Source organism: Leucopleurus acutus, assembly GCF_964270905.1.
Source record: "Leucopleurus acutus genome assembly, chromosome: 8".
Lineage (NCBI taxonomy): Eukaryota > Metazoa > Chordata > Mammalia > Artiodactyla > Delphinidae > Leucopleurus > Leucopleurus acutus.
In genome coordinates, this window is record NC_139151.1 from 56,854,494 (window position 1) to 56,879,413 (window position 24,920).

General features: G+C 53.6%; 1 protein-coding gene and 1 pseudogene across 2 annotated transcripts in view; both read left to right on the plus strand.

Moving 5' to 3' along the window:
* The window catches only part of LOC309965450 (protein SET-like), a 53,475-nt pseudogene that overhangs the window by 19,619 nt on the left and 8,936 nt on the right, over nt 1-24,920 (plus strand). The gene's annotated exons all lie outside the window — the stretch shown is intronic.
* GDPD5 (glycerophosphodiester phosphodiesterase domain containing 5) overlaps nt 23,129-24,920 on the plus strand; it is a gene marked incomplete at its 3' end in the record, with an annotated part of 54,636 nt that continues 52,844 nt past the window's right edge. The window contains exon 1 of the mRNA XM_082845819.1: nt 23,129-23,158. The remainder of the gene's footprint in view (nt 23,159-24,920) is intronic.

A 24,920-nucleotide genomic window follows, 5' to 3' on the forward strand; every position in this document is an offset into this window, starting at 1 on the left:
CCCCCAGGGCCCCCAGGCCCAGCCATGCCCTCCGGGTCCTCAGCAGGGAGGAACACAAGGTGGTCAGGAGCGAGGCCGTTTCTGGTCTAGGAGGAGGCCCCGTGGGCTGTGGGGGGTTAGCTGGGGCTCCTGGGACTGCCCTTTCCCTGGGAAGAAGTTGGCCAAGGAGGTGCAGGGCTCAGGAGCCCAGGCGTTCTGGGCTGTGGCCAGTTCTGAATGCCCCTGTGAACTTTAGTGTTTGCTTTTGTGGAGGATCAAGACTGATTTCTTGTTGGCTCTGGACACACGATAGTTTACCTTTTATAAAGCACTTTGATATTCATGATGTCACCGAATCCTCCCGGCAATCTGTGAGAGGCGGTGTGGAACTTGTTTGGGAGGGCCGGAGAGGGTGCGCGTTGGAGTCAGACCAACCTGGGCTTAAATTCCAGCTCCCACCGCCTCTCTGCCTTCAGGCAGGTGAGTACCCAGCCGAGCCTCAGTGTGTTTATCTGTGAAAGGGACAATCGTTCCCCCGCAACAAATAGCGTCAGCTGTCCTGCTGGTTGTGCACATTAGATGAGGTCTGTAAGCACTGGTCCAGTGCCTGGTGCAATGTCGTAGTTTTCGTGATTTTTTATCATCCACCCCACTTTATGGATGGGAATGTAGAAGCTCAGAGGAGGAAGGTGACTTGCCTGAGGTCACGTGGTGATTTAGCTTCATCCTCCAGACTTCCTGCCTGTGGCCTTTTTTCTCCAACACCTCCTTCTCTGTCCTCAAGTGACCCAACACCTCATTGATCTATCCAGGTCTTTAATGTGTGACACTGAAGAGGCCTTGTGTCCCCTCCCCCCAGTGCCTAACAGCACTTGCCTGGCACACAGTAGGCACTTTAAAAATGTTTATCCTGTGCCTGAATATGTTGATGAGATGGTATAAAAATGTAAAAAGTATTTTTTCAGGCAGCTACGGCTTGTGTCCCTGAGGCTTCCTCTTGCTCCCTGTTCCCTTTAAAAACAACCCTTTAATAGTTTGGGTTGGAAACCTTTGTGAAAAGGAGTGATTGCTTCCTTTCCCTGAACGAGGCCCACGTGGTTAAAGTTCCGGGATGGGCCCTGTGAACACTGACTGAGCTGCTGGGAGAGCCGAGACCAGCTGGTCCCTGCACCCCGTGGCCCTGGGCTGCTCGCCTGTTCAGCAGCAGCTTCTGCCTTTGTAGGTTCCTGACTCTTCTCCCCCTGCACCTTCATTCTGCTGCCCACAGACCTGCCTCCAGCAGCCCGGCATCTCTTTTTCCTCCCCTCTTGTTCTTGTGTGTGTTTCCTAATTTGCTGCTTCTACCAGCTGGGGACTGAGAAATGGGACAATTGAGCTTATTAGAATTGGTTCATTGATTCATTCATTCATAACTATTCAACCAGCCATTGTTGACCCTGGGTCTTGCTAGGGATTCCATCCATCCATCCATCCATCCATCCTGATTGAGGACCTCTGCAGTGGCTTGCGATCAATCAAGACATGACCACACCCTCCTGGCAGCACATGCAGGGCAATCATGATGTACATAGCAACTGCCAGTACAGGACTTTACAGTTTATAATCTGCCTCTGCCTGCAGTACCACACTGCATTTTCACAACAGCCCTGAGAACGGCATTATCCCTGTTTTGCAGACAATGAAAGCAGAGCTCAGCAGGAGAAGGTCCCTTGCCTAGTGGCCAGCAGTGAACACAGAATTGCAGTGGGAACTCAGGTCTCCAGGCTGGCCTGTTACCTCTTCCCTCCTCTGGGCTCCGTTTGCAAGCCACGTGATGCCCCATTCATTTACTGCTTCTGTCACAAAGGAGTGTTGTTAAGTGGCTTGGGTGGGATCTTCTGCCTCTGGAATGGTCATCGCGGGGGAATATGGGCTTACCTCAAACACCCTTTAGTGCACATACTTGTCCTGCGGTGGACATGGGCACACCATCTAGTCCACACTGCCCGGACTAGGGCTCTGGGGAGCCCTAGTTCCCTGGGATGGTTAGGGGTCCCAGGACGCATACAGATTTGGGAAATGCGAGGTCACATAAGTCAGAATGGGACTTCTCCCTTTAATGTGTTGATATGAATGAGGGATCCCTGGCAGGTGGCACGGGTGCCACCAGCCTTTCCCAAGCTTGTCTGAACATTCAGCTCCTTTGTCACAGAGCAGGGTCTGGGGCGGATAGCCTAGAGAAGACGCTGGGCAGAGCTGATCAGCGAACCCTCACTTTCCCATTTTGCACAGAAGCCTCCAGCTAGAGCTTGTTTCTTGCCCAGGGCAGCTCGCCTTTTGAGAGAGGATCCCAGGGAGCACCATTTTGCCCCAGGAAAGAATTGGTAATAATGGTGGAGTTTCAGGCAGCAAGGGGAAGTGGAAAGTGGAGATATTTTGATTCTTTCAGCCACCAAACGCGCATATCTCAGACATCTACTGTGTGCCAGGCACAGAGCCAGCGTTCGGAAATGCCAAGACGCGTCTGACTAAGAACCTTCCATTTCATTTCCCCGGGCACACTAAGGGTTTTTAAAGAAAGACAAATACTAGTCTTAAAAGGAAGAAGTGATTTTTTTCATTGTTCTGGGTCTTCGTGGCAGGTGAGTGGGTGACGCAGTTACTTGCTTCAGTGGCTCTTTAGTCCCGGGTCCTGAGGGGTGTAAGGGAGATCGTACCAGGAGCAGTTACCCTGGGCAGGGAGTGCAGATATTGTCAGGAGTGTGGGGAAGCTCAGAAGAGGGAGGGAGGGAAGCGGGGGACGGAGCACTTCCGGCTCCATCAGCCTGAGCTGGGGGGTGAGGGAGCTGGGGTGAGGCTCTACACAGAAGAACAGAGGTTTACCTGGGGGTTGGAGGGGGTGGGCAGGCTCTGGCCAGCCGGGGAGGACACTCTTGGAAAAGGTACAAAGGTGTCAACAGGTGGGTTACACCTTCAGGGCACTGTGAGGAACCCGGGGTAATGGGGGCAAGAGGGAGGAAAGGGGGGACATTGGAGATGGGGCTGGAGAAGCTGGCTGGGGCAGCTCACGAGGGTCCGAACACCAGCTGAGTGGGTGCCTGCGTGACTGGGAGCACCTTGAGGGCCAGGCCATTCATCCCAGTGTCCCCAGCACCTGGCTGCTGCCTGGTAGGTTTATGGACTGACTGGACTCTTCCGCTCTGGGATCTTGGACAAGTCCTTCCCCGCTCTGGACCTTGAGTTCCTCATGCTCATAATCGGGCAAGGTCACCTAGCGTGTCCCTTCCAGCTCTGAAGGGCTCTCAGGAATTCTTGGCATGTACGCATGGGAGGACCAGACTGTTTCTTCCCCAGCCTCGAGGTCTCCTGGGCTGCCCTAGCTGGGCAGGGGCAGAGGCTCCCTGGTTGGGGGGTCAGACGTTTGCTGGGGCGGAGGTCAGGCTAGCTCTGCTGGAGGAATTTGCTCCTCATTTTCTTTCTTTCAGCAGTTGGCCTGCTGAGCTCAGGATGTCCTCACTGATGGCTCTTCGAAGGCCCCAGACTGGGTAGGGGAGGGGCGTTGAGCCAGGCTGGGGTTGAGGGTTGTGTGCCTGAAGCAGCTTGCTGTAGGGTAGGAAGTTCTGCCTCTTCCTTCTGTGTGAAAATGGGGAAGTTACTTGGACTCTGAGCCTCAGTTTCCTCATCTGTAAAATGGGAACAATATTAACTCCCACACTGGGCTTTTGTGCCAATTCAATGAGATAAAATTTGTGAAGGCATATAGTAAACCAACGCCCCCCCCCCCCCCCCCACAATCCTCTAGCCCTCTGGCCCACTCACTCCTTTTCCGGAAGTGCTCCCTGGTGGCCACTCACTAATCTCCACGCGGGCTTCTGTTGGGTATACTTTATCCAGGCCAAAGCGATAGGAGCCCATGAATTATGTACATGTTGCACATGCAGGCCAGGCCTGCATGTTTGCACTCCTGTGTCTGTGTGCCTTCCAGCTAGAGGAGAAATGGCGCTGCCCCTCCGGTCTCCTGAGCCCTGGGACCAGACACCACCCCTCCCCAGCTGTGCCCCGGCGGCCTGCAGAGTGTTGGGTTTGGATTCCGGGGAAGGGTGAGGGGCATATGTCAGGAACTCTCCCTCCCCAACTTGTCTGTTTTGCTCACAGGCTGGGTCCAACAGGGCTTGTCTTATACAGGGGACTCTGACCTATGTCCCTGGGGGCAGAACAAGACTGTCACCCTCCATCCCTCCACTTCCCAGGAGGCATCAGTGGGAGCGACTCGGATCTCTGGTGTGGATGCTGCTTTATTTCAGCAGGGCCTAGGGTACCCCCTCTGGGAGGCCCACAGCCTGTCACACAGAGTGTTTAGTCAAAGCCACCCTGCCCAGGATTGGGTGCAGGGCTGGGCTGTACCCAGCCTCCTTTCCCCAAGAGTTCTGAGGGTCCCTCTCAATGCCCTTGTCCCTAAGTGTCTCCCAGATGGTGTCTGGCCCCACCAGGGCTGGGGGTTGGAGGCAGACTGGGATCGGCTGGCCCCGGAGGTATCACGGATGCTCCCTTGGCTTCTGCTGGCATGGAGTTGGGGGCGGGGGGGCAGGCAAGGAGCAGGTTACTAGTAGAGTAGCAGCATAAACTTAAACAGTTTATTGAAGAGCCCAGTGAACATAAACATCTGTCCCCCTCTCCGACCTTAAAAAGCCCTGACACGGGGCTTCCCTGGTGGTGCAGTGGTTGAGAGTCCACCTGCCGATGCAGGGGATGCGGGTTTGTGCCCCGGTCCAGCAAGATCCCACATGCCGCGGAGCGGCTGGGCCCGTGAGCCATGGCCACTGAGCCTGTGCATCCGGAGCCTGTGCTCCGCAACGGGAGAGGCCACAACAGTGAGAGGCCCATGTACCGCAAAAAAAAAAAGCCCTGACACACCTGGATTCCTGTCCCAGCTCCACCCCGTGCCCGTGCAACCTTGGATTTGTGACATGACCAGTCTGAGATTCAGCCTAGGCTGAAATTCACAAGGTTGATGCAAGGTCAAATCAAACCACCCAGTGGGTAGGACACCTACTAGGGTGCTGGGCATGTAGTAGGCCACCTATTGGCAGAAAGGATTTAATTCCAGCCCAGAGCAAAGCAGTTGGGTTTTTAGATACTTGGCCTGTGATTTCTGTAAGCAGGAAAGAGGAAGTTTCACTTAAGTCTCCATGAAATGGTCAGTGCAGCTTAGATACATTCTCTCACTCATGAGCCCAGCACAGGAGGCTGTAGTTCGCCGGGGCATTCAGGAACTTGTCTCTGGGACCAGGCAGCCCAGCAGCCCTGGGTGTGAGTCCGGATTCTGCGTGCTCGCTAGTGGCCTAGGGCGAGTCCCTGGTCTCCTTGTTCCTATAAAAGGACACCTAACCCTCAGGGTTGTGAGATTCGGATGAGAAATTACCTGTAAACTCTATGGGAAAACAAAAAGCACTACTGATGCATAGTGGGTGCTTGGGGGAGGGTGGCCTGGGGTGCGGGCCAGTGGCTCAGGAAGCCGAGACTGTTTGTTCCCCGTTCTGGTGACCAGCAGGCTCTGTGACAGCCAGCTCAGTGGAGCCTCATTTGCTTTGCTTAATGGGACAGCTGGTTAATTAACCTCTGAGTATTCCTGACAAGTGCCCCTGTGAACTTCCCGACATGTGTCAGGGTCAGCCCTCTCCAGACCTTGTCACCCTTGTGCTCAGCTGGCCTGCCTTGGGCATGAGGCTGTGGCCCACCATCCCATCCCCTGATTCTCAGCTCATCCCTCAGATGACCCTGTGGAGCAGTTGCTGTGCTGGGGACCGAAGGAGCAGGAGACAGCTCTGCCCCAGGAGCCCGGATCTGGGTGGGCAGAAAGGGAGGATCCAGAGAAGGATCAGTGACAGGCACCTGGTCAGGGGATGGGAGACAGTCAGTGGGAACAATTCTGCCTGGCTTGCTACCAATTCCCTGTGACCTTGAGCACCTGACCTTTCTCTCTCTGGACCTCAGTTTTGCATCTAAAAGAGGATGTTGGGAGAGGTAATCCCGGGAAGCTGTGGGCTAACACGAAGCAGTGTGAGGCGAGGAATGATCTCTGAAGCCAGCCAGGCCTGGAGTTCTCACCCTCCATGTCCCAGCCTTGACCTTGGACAGGTCCCCCAGCCTCTCCAAGCCTGTGTGATGGGGGTATGCTGGCCCTGCTAGCACAGGGCAGACACTGATAGTGGACGCCCTGCCCAGCACTGTCTGGTGAGGTGGGCCTCAGGGCAGCTTCAGCCTGTCCCCTCCCCCTTTCCCAGTTTCTCCAGCAGCACCCAGAAATTCCCCAAGAACTCTTGCCCGCAGCAGATCTGGGCGGCCAGGGAGCATTGCTGACCTCAGTGCTGAGTCCGCCAGGGCTGTATGTGTCACTCGTGCCAGGCGCCCCAGGGTGAGGATGGAGCTGAGGATCCTCTGCCTCTTAAACGGACGGGGACGTGCACACACCAGAGCCAGCCTCCGGTCTTCTTCGGTGTCTTGGAAACTTGATCCTTTAGAACCACAGAATCTTTCCCAAATCTTGGACGCATTGGATTATGGAACCTCAGAATCTTGGCCCTTTGAAACCAAGACTTTGAGAGTCAGAAGTGACCTTAGGAGTCCTCTGATCCAGATCTCCAACCAGCCTTATGTAGCCCCTCTGCAGACCCCTTGGACACCCCAGGGTCGGGGGCTTACTCTGCAGCCCCCTCGTGCTGGCCTCGGGCTTCAGTCAGGTCACAAGGCCGCCCTCCGCCTCTTTGTGGTCATGATTGAGCCCCAGGCCCACACCCCCGCGGCTGGTAGCTCTGACAGGCAGCTGGGAGGGAGCTGGGGCTCTGCTCAGCTAAGAATAGAAGGCTTTGTGCCATTTAAGTAGCAACCTGATCATATCAGGCCTCCCAGCCAGGCCTCAGGGAGCTTATGAAGCAGGATCTGGGGTCACCGTGGGTCCTCCTGGGTGGTGGAGGGAGAGGGTGGGTGAAGGGTGCTGGGACAGCCGCCGGGCTTCCCTAGGACCTGTCTCCCATTTCCACATGATGACGATTTGACTTTTTCCATCAAGTAAAGCTCATCGCTCCTCCCTTCTCCTTCCTGGGGCTGGCTGGGAGCATCACTCAGCACTCCCCAGGAGTGCCAGGGAAAATCTCTTCTGGGAAGAATTCAAACAAACAAACCAGCCTCTGAGAGGAACAAACACATCAATGAAAATGGCTTCGTCTTCAAAGAGAGAGCCAATGATGGGGGCCATTTATTAAGCACCTACTGCATGCCAGACCTTGGGCTCAGAATTTTGTGCCCTTGCCTCCTCTAACCCTCACAGGGGAGGCGTCCTTATCCCCAAAATGCAGACGAAGACACTGAGGCCCAGCTTGTGCTTGGCACAGCTGGGCTCGAAACCAAGGACTGTCCTACCTTGTTCTTTCTGGGGACAAAGGGTTCCTGAGTCAGGGGAGAGGGGAGAGTGGGATTCTTGGAGAGAGCCCTGGGCACGGAGGATGCTGTCCCTCAGTGCAGTTGTGTTGCTCCAGTACTGGATTGGGAGGTTAGATTGTGATCCTGTCACAAACATAGTAGGTACAGGCCCCTGTTTGTAGAGTTGGAATGAAACCCAATCCCTTGGGTCTCAGATTCCTACTCTGAAGTGAGCAGGGGCTGCCTGGGGCGGGATCGTGAGGCTGCAGCTTCTGATTCCTGGGCTTTTGACCAGGAGTGTCCTGGTCCCCCTGTCGGCAGGTCACTGGTGCCTCCCACCTCCCCTCCCCCTCAGAGATTATTCCCAGTGTGCGAATTGGAAGGAATTCCAGGTCACCTTCTGATTGTACAAGCGGGAGGACTGAGGCCCCAGAAGGACAGGGTCATGAAGTAAGTGGGCCTGAGAGCACATAGTAGGTGTTCAAGAAATCCCTTCTTCAATCCAGGCCGATGCTTTCTCCCCTGTGGGGTGCTGGCTCTGTGTGGAGATCTGGGGGGCCTGGGGTTGGCCGGGAGATGGAGTCAGCTGGATCCTGGCAGGCAGGGAGGCAAGGGCCAAAGGCCCGAGCCTCTGTCTGTAGTGCCCCAGACTCATCTATGCTTGCGCCGACCCTGCCCAACTTAAATGTCCCCTCTTCTGTGAAGCCTGCCCGGACTGTCCCCCACAAAACGTCTCCTAATCTCCCTCTCTATTCCAAGAGTGGGAATCTTTCTATAACTGTGGTATTTTTTTTTAAAAGCCACGTAACTTAAAATTTATCACCTTAATCATTTTTAAGAGTATAGTCGGTAGTCTTGATTATATTCACATTGTTGCACCACAGGTCTCAAGAACATTTTCATCTCAAACACCGGAAGCTCTGTGTCCGCTAAACAACAACTCCCCATCCTCCCACCAGACCTTGGCAACCGCCACTCTACTTTCTGTTTCTATGAATTTGACTCCTCTAAATACTTCATATAAGTGGAATCATGCGGTGTTTGTCTCTTTGTGATTGGCTTATTTCACTTGGCATCATGTCCTCATGGTTCATCGTGTTGTGGCACCTGATACGATTTCCTTCCTTTTCAAGGCCGAATAACATTCCATCATACGTATATACCACATTTTGTTTATCCATTTGTTCGTCAATAGATACTTGGGTTGTTGCTTCTGTCTCTTGCTATTGTGGAAAGAGCGGAAGTTTTGAAGTTTAATGGGCCTGGGTCAGATCCTGGCTTCCAGCATCACTTGAGTGGTAGGTCTGGGTCCTTCGTCACTTGCTATTGTGCCTAATGAGGTTGCTGCAAGGATGTACGGAAAGGTGCCCGCACACGGCGAGCTCCCGGTGAGTGGTAGGGGGATTCATTCTTGTTACCACTTTCCTCCTAGTGTCAGATCCCTTTTGGGGTTTATAGGACCCACGTACTGAAGCTCACCTTGACCCTCATCCACCAGGGCAGCTCAGCATCTGATGAGTCTTAGAACAGTGTCACTGGAGATCACCTGGGACCAGAGAGGGTCAGGGACTCACCCAAGTTCACACAGCCAGTCCTTGGCCATGCTGGGATGAGACCAAGGTCTCCAGCCTCCCAGCCTGGGAACCTTCCCGCTGCAGGCTCCAGGATCCGCAGGCCTTGTTCTTAGGAGGGACTGGCTCTCCAGGGGATAATTCTGCAGCATGCAGGGCTGAGGGAGGCAGGGAGCAGGGAGACGAGCATCTCAGGCTTATCTGTGAAAGGCAGAGGTGGGTGGCATCTGCCAGGCTCCTCTGATCACCGCCTTCTCCAGGTGACAAGGGGCTCGTGTCAGACTCATTTACATGGTTCGGGCTCATCTAAGGTCCTTGCCTTGCACCTGGGAGCTCACTCTGCTTTTTTTTTCACACTCATTCAGCTGTTCCTTTGTTTATCCCTTCCCTGGTCATTTATTCAGCAACCACTCCCCGAGGCCTGCTGTGGTCCTGGAGACCAATCAGACCTTGGAGGCATTTAGTATGGCATGGCAGTGAATAGTGTGGACTCTGGGGCTAAACTGCCTTGGCTCAAATCCTGGTTCTGCTGGTTACCAGCTCTGTGACCTTGGGCAAGTTGCTTAACCTCTCTGTGCCTCAGATTCTTCTTCTTTAAAGAGGGGATAGTGATGTTCCGGTTACTGCTGTTACCTAACAAATCACCTGGAAACTTAGTGACTTTATGCAAGAACAGTCACTTTAACCCCACGGTTTCTATAGGTCAGGATTTAAGATGGGCTCAGCTGAGCAGTTCTGGCTCATGGTTACTCAAGTGGTCTCAGGACTTTGTTTCTCTCTGCGAGCTCATCTGCGCTTCCCCACAGTATACATCACATTTGATGACCTGGCCTTGGAAGTCTCGTAGTGTCGCTTTAGCCATTAGTCCCAAGCCCTCCCAGATTCAAGTGCCGGGGGGGTGATAACATAGACCCCACCTCTCCATGGCAAGAGGGACAGAGTTATAAGGAGAGCATGTGGGATGGGAGATATTGCTGCAGATGTCTTTGGAAATACAATCTGCTGGAGTTGTAGGAGTTAGATGAATCAAAACACAGGAAATATCTAGAACAATGCCTAGGCATTGTAAATAAATGATAGCTATATATAGTCAAGGGTGATTTTGACCGTATGCAATTTACTTGTGGTGTGCTGACTTTAGGACCTGATTCCCACTATAGACGTCAGTTCATTAACCAGCAGCATTTCCCATTTGGGTACTGAGGGATCTATAGGAGGTCAACATTCCACACAGAGGGAACCAGCTGTGTAAAGGTTTGGAGCTGGAGAGTGGAGTCCCTGGGGCAGGGACTTAGCTCCGGTTGGCTGGGGCAACCCTGTGTGGGAGGCCAGGAAGGTGAATTGAGGCCTAGTTGGGAAAAGCTTTGTGTATGGGGTATGTTTGCTCCTATAGGTCCCAGGGAGCCCTCGGCTGAAGTGTGAGGGGCTGGAGTGCTCCACTGGAGGAGCCACTTCTGAGGTGGAATCAGCAGGACTGGGGCAGGGGTGTAGGGAGAGAGGACAGGAATGATGGGGCTCATACCAGGTGTTCGTCTGGGGCGTTTGCCTCAGCTTTGCATGTGCTGTGCGCATCCCCCTGGCTTGCTTTCCCACCCCTTCCAGTATATGGGATACTTTGCCATTTTTTCTCTGCTTTGATTAGCTCTCCTGCAGAGGGAGGTAGAAGGTTACCACCCTCTGGGGGGGTGACTGCCTCGGCAGCCAACCCTGGGGCAGCCGGCAGGGCCAGAGAACACCCAGTGGCCGCCTCCTCTGTCCCCACCCCATTGTGGAGAACAGCCCCTGCACCCCTCGTGGTCTCCCCTTCCAACAGCCCTCCTCCTCTGCAACCTTGCAAGGTCCAGATGGAACTGACGCCAGGGGCTGTGGTATCTAGCCCCCTGTCACATCACAGGTGGGGAAACTGAGGCCCAGTGACTCGCTCCACATCCCGCAGCAAGTTAATTAAGGAGCCCTCCTCGGGCCCTTCGTGAGGCTGCAGCCACGTGTGGTGGCGCACAGGACTCCTCCCCGCCAGGCCCTCCGCCCACCGCTCCCAGCCCCCCTCTAAGGCCACTGCTCCCTCCTGAGAGAGGTCATGGCTGGGAATATGGTTTCAAGGAAAGAAAAGAAAGTCTTAGCAGTTGTGTAGCCACCTCGTCACCTCGAGGCAAGTCACCTCGCCTCTCCGAGCCACAGTTTTCTCGTCTGTAAGAGGAGCGTGAGAACACCGACCCCAGCAGGGCTGTCCTGAGGATCAGATGAACCCACGAGTGCTGAGTCGTTAGCTCTCTGATGCTGGTGCCGCACCTGCAAAGGGAATTGCCAAGGGTTGCTCGGAACGGACATTTGAGCCGTGATTTGGAGGCAGGGCAGGACTAGGGCTGGGAAAAGAGGGGATCTTGATCCTAAAAGCTCTGAGCTGTGACTGGGCTGGTGCAGCCCTTCCCTTGTATAATATATGAGAAGGGGTCCAAGGGAAAGATTGGGGTGGGATCCAGGGAGCATCCCCCGTGCGGGCAGCCTCCTCCCCTAGCGCTGAGAGGAAGGGCGTGATGAAGGAGGGCTTCCTAGAGGAAGAGTTTGTGGAAACAGAGGGAAGGAAGGGCTGAGGCAGTAGAGGTCCTCCGGGGTCCAGCATTCCCCAGACCCTTGCACCCATGAGGTCCAGCCCCGGCCAAGCCAACCTTGACTCCTGGAGCCCATGATGCCCAGGGAGGCTGGTGCCCCGAAGGAGGCATGCTACTTCCGGGAAGCTGTGTCTGTGCGGGCCTGTCTGCACATCTGCACGTATTCCATGAGCCCGTGTGCTGGCACCGAGTAAGCATGAGTATTTGCCTGGGTCTGTCTGGGAGTGTGCGCTTGGTGTATTTTTGTATGTCTACGAATACACATTGCAGGCCCTGTGCGACATCTTGTAAAGGCAGACAGGTTAGAATGCCTCTAAAAGGGGACTAAGTGGTCATGTGTTTTAGCAGAACAAAGAGATAGCCCTTGCCCCAGGGGCCTGTGGACTGTGGGGAGATCCAGACCTCACTGATGGGGCAAGTTCAGCAGAAAGACAATTCCCAGATTTGGGAAACCTCTCCTGGGGCCGCTCTGCGCTGAGCTCGGCCTGGGTGCCGGGACCCAGAGTCAGACCAGGCCCTGGCCATGCACTTCTGGAGCCAGCCTTTGGCCATCACATGTGCAGCCAGACACCAGCGTGGCTGCTGAACTAGGGCTGTACAGGGCACACGGAAACAGAAGAAGGCCGGCTTGAGTGCCAGGAGAGTCAAGGAGGGCTTCCTGCAAGAGGAGCCTGAGCAGAGGGACGTGAGGGACGTTTGGTGGGAGATGAGGGGACGGGGGGTGGGGAGAGCAGAGCAGGGCTTGTGTCGGGTGGGATTTGGGAGTGTGAGGAGGGGGGAGGTAGGGAGGGTAAGTCTGGTCTTCCAGGCCTGGAAGACTGCGAGGATGGAGGCGCCTTGAGTTGGGAGAAAGGCGGAGGAACAGGTTCAGGGGAATGTGATGAGTTCCCATCTGGCCACTGTGGGTGTGAGGTCCCTGTTGGGGGGATGATCAGAGGGTCATTGGATACTTGGGCCTTGCGCTTGGTCCGGGCAGGGACGGGGTATCTGAAGCCACGGGAGTGGTGGTATCGCCCTAGAAGAATGTGCAGGGCGGGGCAGGAGGGAGGGGCTGGACTGGGCAGAGAGGGAAGCCAGCTAAGGCGCAGGGGGGCAGCCGGAGGGGGAGGAGAGAAACCAGGGCAACTGGTGTCCTGGAAGCCAGGGAAGGGGGACGTTTCCAGGAGGGCGAGGGCCAATGTGTCAGGGAGGAGTGAACCGTCCAGGCGGCTTCCTCACGTGGAGGGCATCGTTGATCTTGGTGGGAGCAGAGGGCGGTGGATTTAGAAACAGGTGGGAGGGAGGAAGTGGGGACGTGGGTGTCGATAAGTCTTTCAGAAATTTGGATGAGAAGGAAGGGGCGAAGGGAGTGCTAGCTGGAAAGGGGTGGAGGGGAATGAACTGGGAGATGCGCACCTATAAACACCTGCTATGGTCCTCTGCACCCCGGAGGGTTGGCTGCAGAGAGCAGGGGCAGGGGAGGTGCCGCCCTGAGTTCTGCCAGCTCCAGGGCCTCCATCCACACTGGGTGTGGGTGTGAGGATCGGGGGCCCCCACTTTTGACCTCCTAGGAGGCAGAAACCCCACAAACTCAGAGCACCCTCATAAACCAGGTTCCAGGTCAGTGGTTGAAGCTCGGGGCTGGCGGAGTTGGCCTCCCGTGGTTTTGTCTTCAGCGCTCACCAAGGGGACTTCATAGATGCTTCAGACCAGTAAGGCCTGGGAAGGTCAGGACGTCAATTCACCTGCTCCCGAAGAGGCCATGACCATGCCTGGGCCAGCTCCCAGTTACTGGGAAGTTCTTCCTCTGGGTCTAGCCTGAGTCTTTCCTGCTGTGTGTTCCCTTCTGGTGAACTTGTTCAACCCTGCTCCGTGGAGCCAAGCTCATCAGCAGGCCGCTTTGAGTGGCGGCCAGTGTTTTTACAACTTGTTTTCGTGAAGTTGGTTTGAAGTCTCCCTGCATTCCCAGAATGTCAGACCCACCCTGATTCACAAGGATTGACCAAAACAGGATCTGAGCCAACGAGAGGAATCTAAGGACTTAGTCATCCCCCTTGGATCATCTACAGAGTCTCCTGCTTTCCTTCCAATTAAAAAAAAAAAAAAGAAAGAAAGAAAAAGAAAGATTAGCTCAGATGGCCAGGAGGGGATGGTATTTGAGATGTAAACAGGCTCCGATGATACTGGCGGTGGACAAGAGGGGTCAGTGCTCAGGCTTTGCATGGGGCTGACCTCGATTCAAGCCTGTGTTCCGATGCCTGCCGCGTGGGGGTCTTTGATAACTTTGAGTCTCTGAGCCTCAATTTCCTCATCTCTGAAATGGGAAAACTAATGGCACTTAACCTCATAATTGTCTGAGGTTGGGGGATCTAGAAGCAGACACTGAAATAAGGATTCGTGTGAGAGTGACTTACTAAGAAGTTTTCCAGGGGGAAGAAAACTGCTAAGGGGGTAGGAAAGTAGAACCAGGAGAAGGAGAAGCAAGAGTGTGACTTCAAGCCAAGCCCCTCGGAGGGGGTACTTGGCTTAGTCCCCAGAGCTGGCTGCCAGGGGCAAGGGTGCTGCAGCACTTAGACCTTGCCCAGGGGGTCCCTGGTAAAGGGGCCCTGGGCAACAGCCATGCCCACAGGCGAAGGGATTCAGGCAGCCTGACGGCAGCTCACCCACACGCCCCTGCAGTTCTCGGATTTTGGAAGGGACGGTGCAACCTGGAATGACTCAGAACGGAGAAGGGGTCCCAGGGGACGTGGGTGGAGACAACAGAGGCAGAGTTCTCCAGGCGGAACCTGGCTCAGAGGAAGCACCCATTAAGTGTCAGCTCTGCCCACCTGTTAGAAAGGGGGTGCAGAATGGGTGCCCCAGGATCGTGTATGTAGTCAGCAGCAGACAGGACCTTCTGAGAGCTGCCCTGAGCCCCCATTGTTCCCCCAGCCCCAGGCTCTGTCACTGTCTGTCAGCTCCCAGAGGCAGAATCCCTCAGAGCTCCCCAGCCAGCGGACCTGGCCCCAGCCCCCAGGGTTCTTCCTGACTACTTGACGTCAGGCAGTCGATCCAGCCGTGCCGGAGCTGGTCTGATGCCCTGATATAGCCCCTTCCAGAGAAGTCTGCCTCTGTGCCACCCCACCTCCAGCCCTGCCTGCACCGCCGCGTGGGGATTAGTGACGGTCGGGGGGTGGCACAGGCCCATGGAAGCACCGAGCGCCACGGAGGAAAGTGAGGCCCAGGGACCTATCCCCCACCTGAAGAATTAATTTATTTTGGGCTGCGTTGGCTCTTCGTTGCTGCGCGCGGGCTTTCGCTAGTTGCGGCGAGCCGGCGCTGCTCTTCGTTGCGGTGCGCAGGCTCACTGCGGTGGCTTCTCTTGTTGCGGAGCACGGGCTCTAGGCGCGCGGGCTTCAGTAGTTGGGGCGCGCGGGCCCAGCTCTACGGGGCTTCTTCCATAGAAAGTGCTCACGGAGCTCGTGCTGGTCAGCGCGTCCCAGGAACACATAAACAGAAGTTGTGCTTCCACGACTCTGACTATGATGACTTTAACTGGTGATGTCAGCCTGGGTTGGCCCTGATGGAACTTGTCCCAACCCTTCTCCTGCACCTGTGTTATCACAAGGGATGTCACCCTCATCTGGCCTCTCCACCCTGACCTCTGGGAGTCTAGCCCCGCAGAGCATGACAGGCCTGGGTTCTAGTCCAGACTCTGTCACCTGTTGTGTAACCTTGGTCAAGTCACCTGGCCTCTCCGAGCCTCCGCGACCCGTGTTTCTGACCGAAGTTTTATGTGCGCCCACCTAAAATCAGATGATTTCAATGTGGTGTTAATCCCAGCTTGACTCGTTCCCAGAGACGTAGAGTGATTTGCTTCTGTTCACAAAGTGAAAGGGTGGAGGTGAGAGGGCCAGGACCCATTACCCCCACCCCACTGTGACTGCTTATCTGAGTGCCTTACTCTTTACCAGCTCTGCTCTGGTCCCCACCAGCCTCAGTCTGATTCAGAAGCTGAGCTAACCTCCCTGCAGTCAGGATGAACTGAGCCGGGTACCAGAGTGGTCAGTCACTGCTGTTTAGTCATTAGCTCCCCTGATCACCTACTGGGTAAGGGGTTGCGTGCTCAGATGGGCAGAATCCTTCTTTCACTTGTCTTAATGTCTAGTCTGTTGCAAGGCTGCACCCTGTCCTGAAGCCTGGGGAATCTGCAGACCCTAGGGGTGAAGGTGGACATGAGGTAGGGGCCCCAGAGGAGGAGGTGGTCTGAAATGTCTAGGGCCCCGCTCCACCCAGGAGCAGGCGTGAGGGGCTGGCCAGGTGGTGGGTGCAGGGGAAGCAAGTTTGCTCACTCCTGGGTATCTGTTGCTGCCTGGGCTAGGCTTTGATCTACCACCAAGGCCCTCCTGCACCCTTCCCCAGGCAGGATGCCTCCTTTGCTCACATGCCCTCTCCGCGTGTCTGTCTGTACCGTAGACTGTGGGCTCCTCCAGCAGGTCTGTCCACGCAGCCTCAGGCCTCCCCTGGCACACCGGAGAGCTCAGGAAATGTGTGTTGGTGATTGGATTTATGTTGTCTAGCCTGGCTTGGGAGTCAGACAAAGTATGAATCCTGGCTCTGCCACTTGCTCAGCTGTGCCCTTGAGCATGGGGCCCAAACTCCCTGGAGCCTCCGCTTTGGCATCCGTAGAATGTACTGTAGCGGGAGGCTAAGAGGAGTAAGTGAGAAGACACACAGGGAATGTCAGCCTCGTACAAGGCTGTGGCCAGCCCTCCTTAAATGGTGGACAGTGTCTTAGTAGATGGACTCCACGTGGGCCAGGCCGAGTAGGAAACACAAGAGATGAGGTGAGCCTCCATCCCATGGTTCAGTACTTTACAGTTTCCAAAGCCCCATCAGGTCCTGCTCACTGGGTTATCCTGTTAATCCCATGAGGCATTCTGGGCTGGTTGCAGTATCCCCGTCTGACAAGTAAAGACCCTGACCCTAGAGGTGACACCGACCTGCCTTTCAGTGGCGAGGCCACACCCAGAACCCAGGTCTCCCGGCTCTCAGTCTCCAACACCACTACCCTGCCCCCTTCCAGAACCCAGGTTCTGGAAGCTCTTTGTGAAAGAGGCTGGGAAGGTGGCAAGCAGGGAATGTGGAGGTTATTTTTTTAATATATAAATTTATTTGTTTATTATTGGCTGCTTTGGGTCTTTGTTGCTGTGCGCGGGCTTCCTCTAGTTGCGGTGAGCGGGGGCTACTCTTCGTTGTGTGTGGGCTTCAGTAGTTGCAGCGCATGGACTCAACAGTTACAGAGTGTGGGCTCAGCAATTGTGGCTCGTGGGCTCTAGAGTGCAGGCTCTGTAGTAGTGGCTCATGGGCTTAGTTGCTCCGCGGCACGTGGGATCTTCCCGGACCAGGGCTTGAACCCGTGTCCCCTGCACTGGCAGGCAGATTCTTAACCACTGCGCCACCAGGGAAGTCCAGAATGTGGAGATTTGTCAGCCCAGATGTCATGGGGCTGAGGGTGCATTCTGGTGGCTTTAGCCCAAAGGGGGTCACTGTGACCAGTAGGCCCAGGGTAAGGGGGCAGGAGGGGGTCATGGGTAGAGGTGGACAGAGTGAGGGTGCAGAGGAGGAGAAAACCAGTTGTGGGGGCCATGGACCATTCGCTCAGTCTGAGCCAGTGGGGGCTACCAGCCCGGTGGACCAGAGGCTGCTGGGACCTCCCATCCGGGTCCCTTTGCGGATGGTGCTGGAATGTAAGGGACTTCAAGGAACACCAGGTCTGTGGGAGAATCTGGCAGTCAAGTCATGGCCACTGCCCTTGAAGGGTATTCGCATCAGCTCTGGAAATAAGTCCCTCATCTAAGCATGAGGACTTTTCACGTGAGGAGCACTTTCTAAAAGGCAGACTCAGGAGGACAGGGCTGGCTCGACACCCAGCTGATCCTCAGCGAGGAGAGGCGACCTGCACGGGTGACCTGGGCCCTACCAAAGGGAGCTGGTGGGCAGGGAGTCGGCAGACAGGCATGGCCCAAAATTTGCAGGGCCCAGGACAAAAATACAAACAGAGGCATGCAGTATATGTTTGTCAGATATTGGAAGGTTACAAAACAAACCAAGAAACTACTAAATAAGATAGTTTCATTTTCCCACCTTGTAAAGTTATGGTTTTATGTAACTGAAAGGGACAAAATATCAAGGAAGACAATTTAATTATTATTACACATCTGGGTGTTTTGTTGGTGGGCTGGTGGCATTTGGATGAGTAATAAGACATATTTCATAAAATATATTTTATTGTCTTCATTTTAGCAAGATGACTGTAATTGTTATTATCAAGATTTTGCACATCATTTGGAAATTGTGTATGGATGGTAATAATCTAAAGGATCAAAAATAAAATGCAGGGCTTCCCTGGTGGCGCAGTGGTTGAGAATCTGCCTGCCAATGCAGGGGACACAGGTTCGAGCTCCGGTCCGGGAAGATCCCACATGCCACGGAGCGGCTGGGCCCGTGAGCCACAACTACTGAGCCTGTGCGTCTGGAGCCTGTGCTCTGCAACAAGAGAGGCCGCGACAGTGAGAGGCCCGCGCACCGCGATGAAGAGTGGCCCCCACTCGCCGCAACTGGAGAAAGCCCTGGCACAGAAACGAAGGCCCAACACAGCCAATAAATAAATAAATAAATTTATAAAAATAAAAATGCATTTGTATTTAGAGTGTATAGAATTTGAATATATTTCCATCAAAAATATAAATTGAATGTAAAGAAAGGAAAATTTATATTTTCAAAAGTTGTGGGCTTCCCTGGTGGCGCAGTGGTTGAGAGTCCTCCTGCCGATGCAGGGGACACGGGTTCGAGCTCCGGTCCGGGAAGATCCCACATGCCACGGAGCGGCTGGGCCCGTGAGCCATGGCCGCTGAGCCTGCGCATCCGGAGCCTGTGCTCCGCAACGGGAGAGGCCACAGCAGTGAGAGGCCCGCATACCGCAAAAAAAAAAAAAAAAAAAAAGTTGTTTTTATTCCTTGAAATTATCTAGGAAATTAAAACTATAGACATCATAATTAATGAATATCCAGTTTTAAAATACAATTATTTAAATAGACATGATATAGTAATTCAAATTTTTAAAGATTTTATAAAAATTAAACTATTCATAGTTGTGATTAATGTCCATCTAGTTGCCAGTGTAAAGAATTAGTACCACATTTCATGGGACTTCCCTGGTGGTGCAGTGGTTAAGAATCCGCCTGCCAATGCAGGGGACATGGGTTTGAGCCCTGGTCTGGGAAGATCCCACATGCCACAGAGCAACTAAGCCTGTGCACCGCAACTACTGAGCCTGTGCTCTAGAGCCCAGGAGCCACAGCTACTGAGCCTGCGTGCCACAACTACTGAAGCCCGCACGCCTAGAGCCCGTGCTCCACAACAAGAGAAGCCACCGCAATGAGAAGCCCAGGCACCGCAACAAAGAGTAGACCCGGTCGCCACAACTAGAGAAAGCCCATGCACAGCAACTAAGACCCAATGTAGCCAAAAAATAAATAAAATTTAAAAAAAAAAAGGGCTTCCCTGGTGGTGCAGTGGTTGAGGGTCCGCCTGCCATTGCAGGGGACACGGGTTCGTGCCCCGGTCTGGGAAGATCCCACATGCTGCGGAGCGGCTGGGCCCGTGAGCCATGGCTGCTGAGCCTGCGCGTCCGGAGCCTGTGCTCCGCAACCGGAGAGGCCACAGCAGTGAGAGGCCTGCGTACCGCAAAAAAATAAAAAAAATAATAATAATAAAAAAAGAATTAGTATCTCATTTCATGTTACATTAATCCAAGTAATATGAATTGTTAAATACTGTAAGATGTTCCTCAGCTGCCGTGTGCATTTATTGTGAATACCACACTAATTCATGAGTACTTTTAGAACCACAGATTGGAACAGGGAGAAAAGCCAAAAAAAAAAAAAAAAAAGATGCTCAGCATTACTGGGAAGCGGATACTTTGTTATGTAAGAAGTTGTTGCTCTCTGAAAGGATTTGACAAGTTTAATTTGTCTGCCCCGCAAAACATTCTTGCCACTTAGTGCCCTTCCTCCATCCCTCCCGTCCCCCCCCAGTAGCATCCTGTTTCCCTCCCTTTCCCACCCTTGCCCCTGTCAGCCACTGTGCAACCCTCAGACCTTCATCTGGGCACAATCACCTTTTGTTCTTCAAACCCAAGAAATGAAGAGTTTCTTAGAGGCCTGAGCAGTGTTAGGGGAGCGGATTAGGCTTGTGGGTTCCATGGATGTTGTGTGACAGAAGCTCCTGTATGTTCTGTAATGTATTTATTTGTGAGTGTATGTTTGTGATGTGTGGGGCTCAGGGCAGTAGCCCTTCTTCCCTGCACCTAAGGGTGTTTCAGGGGATGTCTTCTTGCCCATGAGATAGATGTCTATCCTGCAGCTAACGAGAGATAAATGACGGTGCTTATGCTAGAGCTGGAGCTTAAATCTAGGTATCGGCATACACTCATTCATCTCTTTCACATACGCTTTTGTTCATTTATTTAAAACCTATATTCACGTCCTCCAATCCTTTATTTCATCGTGGAATGCCAGGCTGTAGCAGTCTTGTAGTGCAGCCCCGTGATCCTACAGACGAGGGAATTGAGGCTCAGAGAGGGGCACTGATGTACGTAAGATCATACAGCAGAGAAGCCCTCTGGCTGGGTTTCACAATGCAGACGATGGGTGTGGCTTTTGAGTTTCAGGTAAAATCTGAATATGTGTCGCTAGGTCCCAATCAGCTTCCCTTCCTTCACCAGACTCTGACACCGAGGCACCTGCCCTGGGGAGCTCCTGGGGGTGGGGGTCAGGGGTTCTGCCTGAAGAGCCACTTCCTGTTTGGGGCCAAGCACTTCCTTCAAGTGACTCATAAGCTCCCACTGGCCCCATCCTGGGAAGCCAAGGTGGGGATAGAGATGGGCCCTGGCCGCATCCCGCCCTGCCTGGTACCCAGGCTGGGTGATCCTGAGACGGAGCAGTGCCACAGACTGGATGTAAGAGCTGGGCCATGGAAGGAGGATGCTAGACTGTTCTCGCCCAGCCTGGCAGGCAGGGCTCTGAGAGTGCAGGGGAATTGGGGCCACAGTGGGCATGAGGGCAGCGTCCACATCCAGCCACTCCCACACACATCTGGTTTCCAGGGTAGCTGCTGCCCAGGTGGGGGCCGACAGCAGAGCTGGGTCCCCCTCAGGGGGAACTTGTGATGCTTTTTCTTCCTTGCAGGGCAGTGAGGTGTGATGGAAAGAGCAGTAGGCTGGGGGTCATGGACTTGAATTTCCGACACCAACTTTCTGGTGACCTTGTCAGTTCCCAGCCGCTCTCCGGGCTTCAGTATCCATGTCTGTCTAATGGCGGAGGGCTTGCTGGCTGTGACATGTGGCAAGTTATTATTACAGGATTTCCATTAAGAGATTTGTGTTTGAATTCTGGCTCTGCCACCTTGCTGAATGTGTCCATCTCTCAGAGACTCCATTAAAAAATTTGAAATAATCATCACCATTTTAAGCATTTTACATAATTTAATTCTCACATCAACCCTATGGGGTAGGTTTTATTATTATGATTATTGTTTTATACATAAGGAGATTGGGGCACAGAGAGGTTAAGTAACTTGCCCAAGGTCACACAGTAAGAGCCAAGATCCTAACTTAGGCAGTTTGACCCCAGTGTCCATGCCATTAACAACTATGTTCTTGCTACTCAAACTGTGGTCCCTGGACCTGCAGCAAGGTATCACCCAGGAGCTTGTAAAAAAATGTAGAATCTCAGACCCCAGCCTAGACCTACTGAGTTGGACTGCCTTTTAACAAGATCTCTAGGTGATTTGTTTGAGAAGCCCTGCTCTATTTATTTTTTTTTTACATCTTTATTGGAGTATAATTGTTTTACAGTGGTGTGTTAGTTTCTGCTTTACAACAAAGTGAATCAGTCATACATACACATATGTTCCTATATCTCTTCCCTCTTGCGTCTCCCTCCCTCCCACCCTCCCTCTCCCACCCCTCCAGGCGGTCACAAAGCACCGAGCTGATCTCCCTGTGCTATGCGGCTGCTTCCCACTAGCTATCTACCTTACGTTTGGTAGTGTATATATGTCCATGCCTCTCTCTTGCTTTGTCACAGCTTACCCTTCCCCCTCCCCATATCCTCAAGTCCATTCTCTAGTAGGTCTGTGTCTTTATTCCTGTCTTACCCTTAGGTTCTTCATGACTTTTTTTTTCTTATATTCCATATATATGTGTTAGCATACGGTATTTGTCTTTCTCTTTCTGACTTACCTCACTCTGTATGACAGACTCTAGGTCTATCCACCTCATTACAAATAGCTCAATTTCGTTTCCTTTTATGGCTGAGTAACATTCCATTGTATATATGTGCCACATCTTCTTTATCCATTCATCCGATGATGGACACTTAGCCCTGCTCTATTTCTATTCCCTCTGTCACTTAGGCCTTAGGATCGTTGTGGGAGATGAAGAAAATAAGTGTTTCATAAACTGTAAAGTGCAGTGCATTCAGGGCTCTGTGAGAAACCTGGGGACTGCAAGTGGAGGGAGGCAGGGCTGGGGGTGCCCCAGGAGTCCATCTCTCAGTAGCTGGATGTCATTTCCAAGCTTCTGTGAGTCCACCTCTATCCCCCTCCCATCCAAGGCTGAGTCTTGTTTGTATTTCTTGCTGGTATGAGGCTCCAGGGCCCGATCAGATTGGAGAAGGTTCTTATGTCGGAATGGGATTGGGCTGGACACCAGGCCTGAGCCACCCCTGCCCTGGGTCCCACCCTGGCTCTGACTCTGACGCTGACTCTCTGGGTGACATAGGCCCTGCCAGCCTCAGTGTCCCCTAGTAGGCAATGTGGCGACATCCTCCGCAGCCTGCAGTGCTGACCCAGCACCCCCTTCCCTCTCCCCCTCTCCCCTCTCCCCAAGGCCTGTCAGGACCATCTCTCCTCCCAGTTCCTGGGCAGGAGGGCTGCCCTGCCAGCTGTAGGAGCTGGTGATGGGGGAGGCGGGGCATGAGTCAGAAGTCAGCCACATAATTGCGATGCCCCAGGTCCCTCCTCCAGCCCACCCAGCCCTCCCTCAGCGGCTGCTTTAGAACAGCTGGTCTGGCGTCTGCCTCCAAAGAAGCAGGTCCCTGGGCAGCAGGAACGGGCCTCTGCCTCCCAGGAGGCAGGCATAGCCCCAGGTTTCACCCCAGGGTGGCTGGGCCTTGGATCATGTTTCTGTGGGCCCTGGTGGGGCAGGAGTGGTTCAGACAGCGGGTTGTACTGGGTTTGGGTTTGGGGCTGGTTTGGGGGCGGCATATGTGGAGGTGCTTGTGTGGGGTCTCATAGCACACGACTGGGTCACATATGTCTCCTTGGCTCTCCCACCGGCCTGGCGGCTTCCCGAGGGCAGGGACTAGATGTGACCCATCCCTGGTCCCCATACCAAGCGTGGGGTGGGCACAGGGCGGGGGCTCACTAAGGGCCGGGTGGGAGGGGAGAAGGCAGGATGGACTGATGTGTAATCTGACTGGGTTTGTCCCCTCAGCTCTCCCACTGAAGTGACATCACCACCTCTGTGGACAGGACACCCCAGGAGCCCAGCTCACAGCCACTGGTGCCTTCTTCCAGGTAAAGGAAAAAGCAAGGAAGGAGGTGGGGGGAAAGGAGTTAGAGGGAAGCTGCAGAGAGCAGCCCACTGGGTTCTAGAAAGATGTTCGCTCTCTCACGGGAGCTGTACTCTACAGTTCATGGGAAAAGGCAGAGGAAACAAGGATTATTTTTCCATTTTACAAGCAAGAAAAAACAAAAACAGAAACTCTGAGTAGAGTTGCCTCTTGCTTTCTCTAGTGGACTAGGTACTTATCTAAAGCACCTCACACATATTAGATCATTCAATCCTCACAACAGCCCGTGAGGTTGGTGCTATTATTATCCCCACTTTATAGATAAGGAGACTGAGGTCTAGAGGCATTAAGGAACCTGCTCAGTTAGTAAGTGGTAGAACTAGGTTTCAAACTTGGCAGGCTGGCTCTGGGTTCACATTCCTAACCCCTATGATCTACTGCCTCTCTAGAGCCAGGCGTTAAACTAAGTTTCCTTGAACTTCAGTTTGGAGGTTTAATGGGCTCCCATTTCCAGGGGAGATTTGTATTGTAAGAGAGAATCCCAGAGTGAGTGATGCTTCAGCCAAAGGAATGAATGGTAAATGGTGGAATTAGAGGCCTTGAATCATGGACTGAGCATGAACCTTCAAGGTTTACTAGACCAGCCAACCCCTGGGACTTTCTTCCTCAGCATTCAGGCAAGGTTGGTTTTTAGAAAGGAAACCTGGAAATCTGAAAGAGGGGAAGAGAAGCTTAGGCCCCAGGTTCTCAGACTTGCCTGAGTGGCAGGGCTGCTGCTCGTCACAGAGCACTGCGATGAAGAGAGATGCAAGTGGCAGTGAGAAAGTCAGTATTCTGTGCTAAATCTGAGGTCGTCTTGTACTAGACCTGGAACAGATAGCAGAGGTTTCAAAAACTTGTGGGAGAAAATACTTGAGAGCTTTTTTAGTAATTTAATTTTTCCTGTAAATAGAGAAAAGGCTAATAATTATTCAGAGGCAGAATTGGGAATAGGCTCCGAAGTGGCCCTGCAATTGGGTGGTTTAAGAGGCTCTGATGGGTTCTTTCTTTCCTTCCTTTGCACATTTAACCAGCTTTTCTGACTGATATATAAACGCGTGCCTCCTTGGTGCTGGCCCAGTGCAGGAACACAGGTCCCCCGTCCAGTGATTCCTCTAGCAGGGACGGGGCCTGGGGTATCGCGTGTCCCTATCACCTGCAGGGTCGCAGATACTGTGGCTCTTCAGAAAAGCTGGGCCAAATGGATCAGAAGTCTCCGCCTGGGGAAGCTCTCAGCCTGGTGGGCAAGACAGCCACAGAAGCAGATAATTACTGTGCACAGAGGCCTATGATCATGTCTCAAGAGCTCTGCCTGGTGATTCGAGAACAAAGGGAAGAAGCCGTGGGCTTCTGCGGGGGGATCAGACCAGGCTTTGTCCAGGGTGCATTTGTTAAGATGGTTGGGATTTGGATTGGGGGGGTAGGGTGAGGGCTCTCGTGGCAGAGGGCCCAGCATGAGCAAAGGTACGGGGGAGGGGGGAGGTTGGGAGGTGCCGTGTGCTCGGAGCACAGCCACGTGAGGAGGGCCAGGGGCAGGTGAGGCTAGACAGGTAGGTGTGAGGGGAAGGAAGCAGAGAGAGATTCCTAAAACGGCAAGACCTGCTTCTCCTCCCATCCCCAGGGCCTGCCTGGGAAGCCTGTTTGTCTAATAACTCTGCTGTTTTACATAAATAAATAACGTAAATCATTGCTCTCCGTTCCCTCAGGGGCTAAAAACTGGGCGGAGA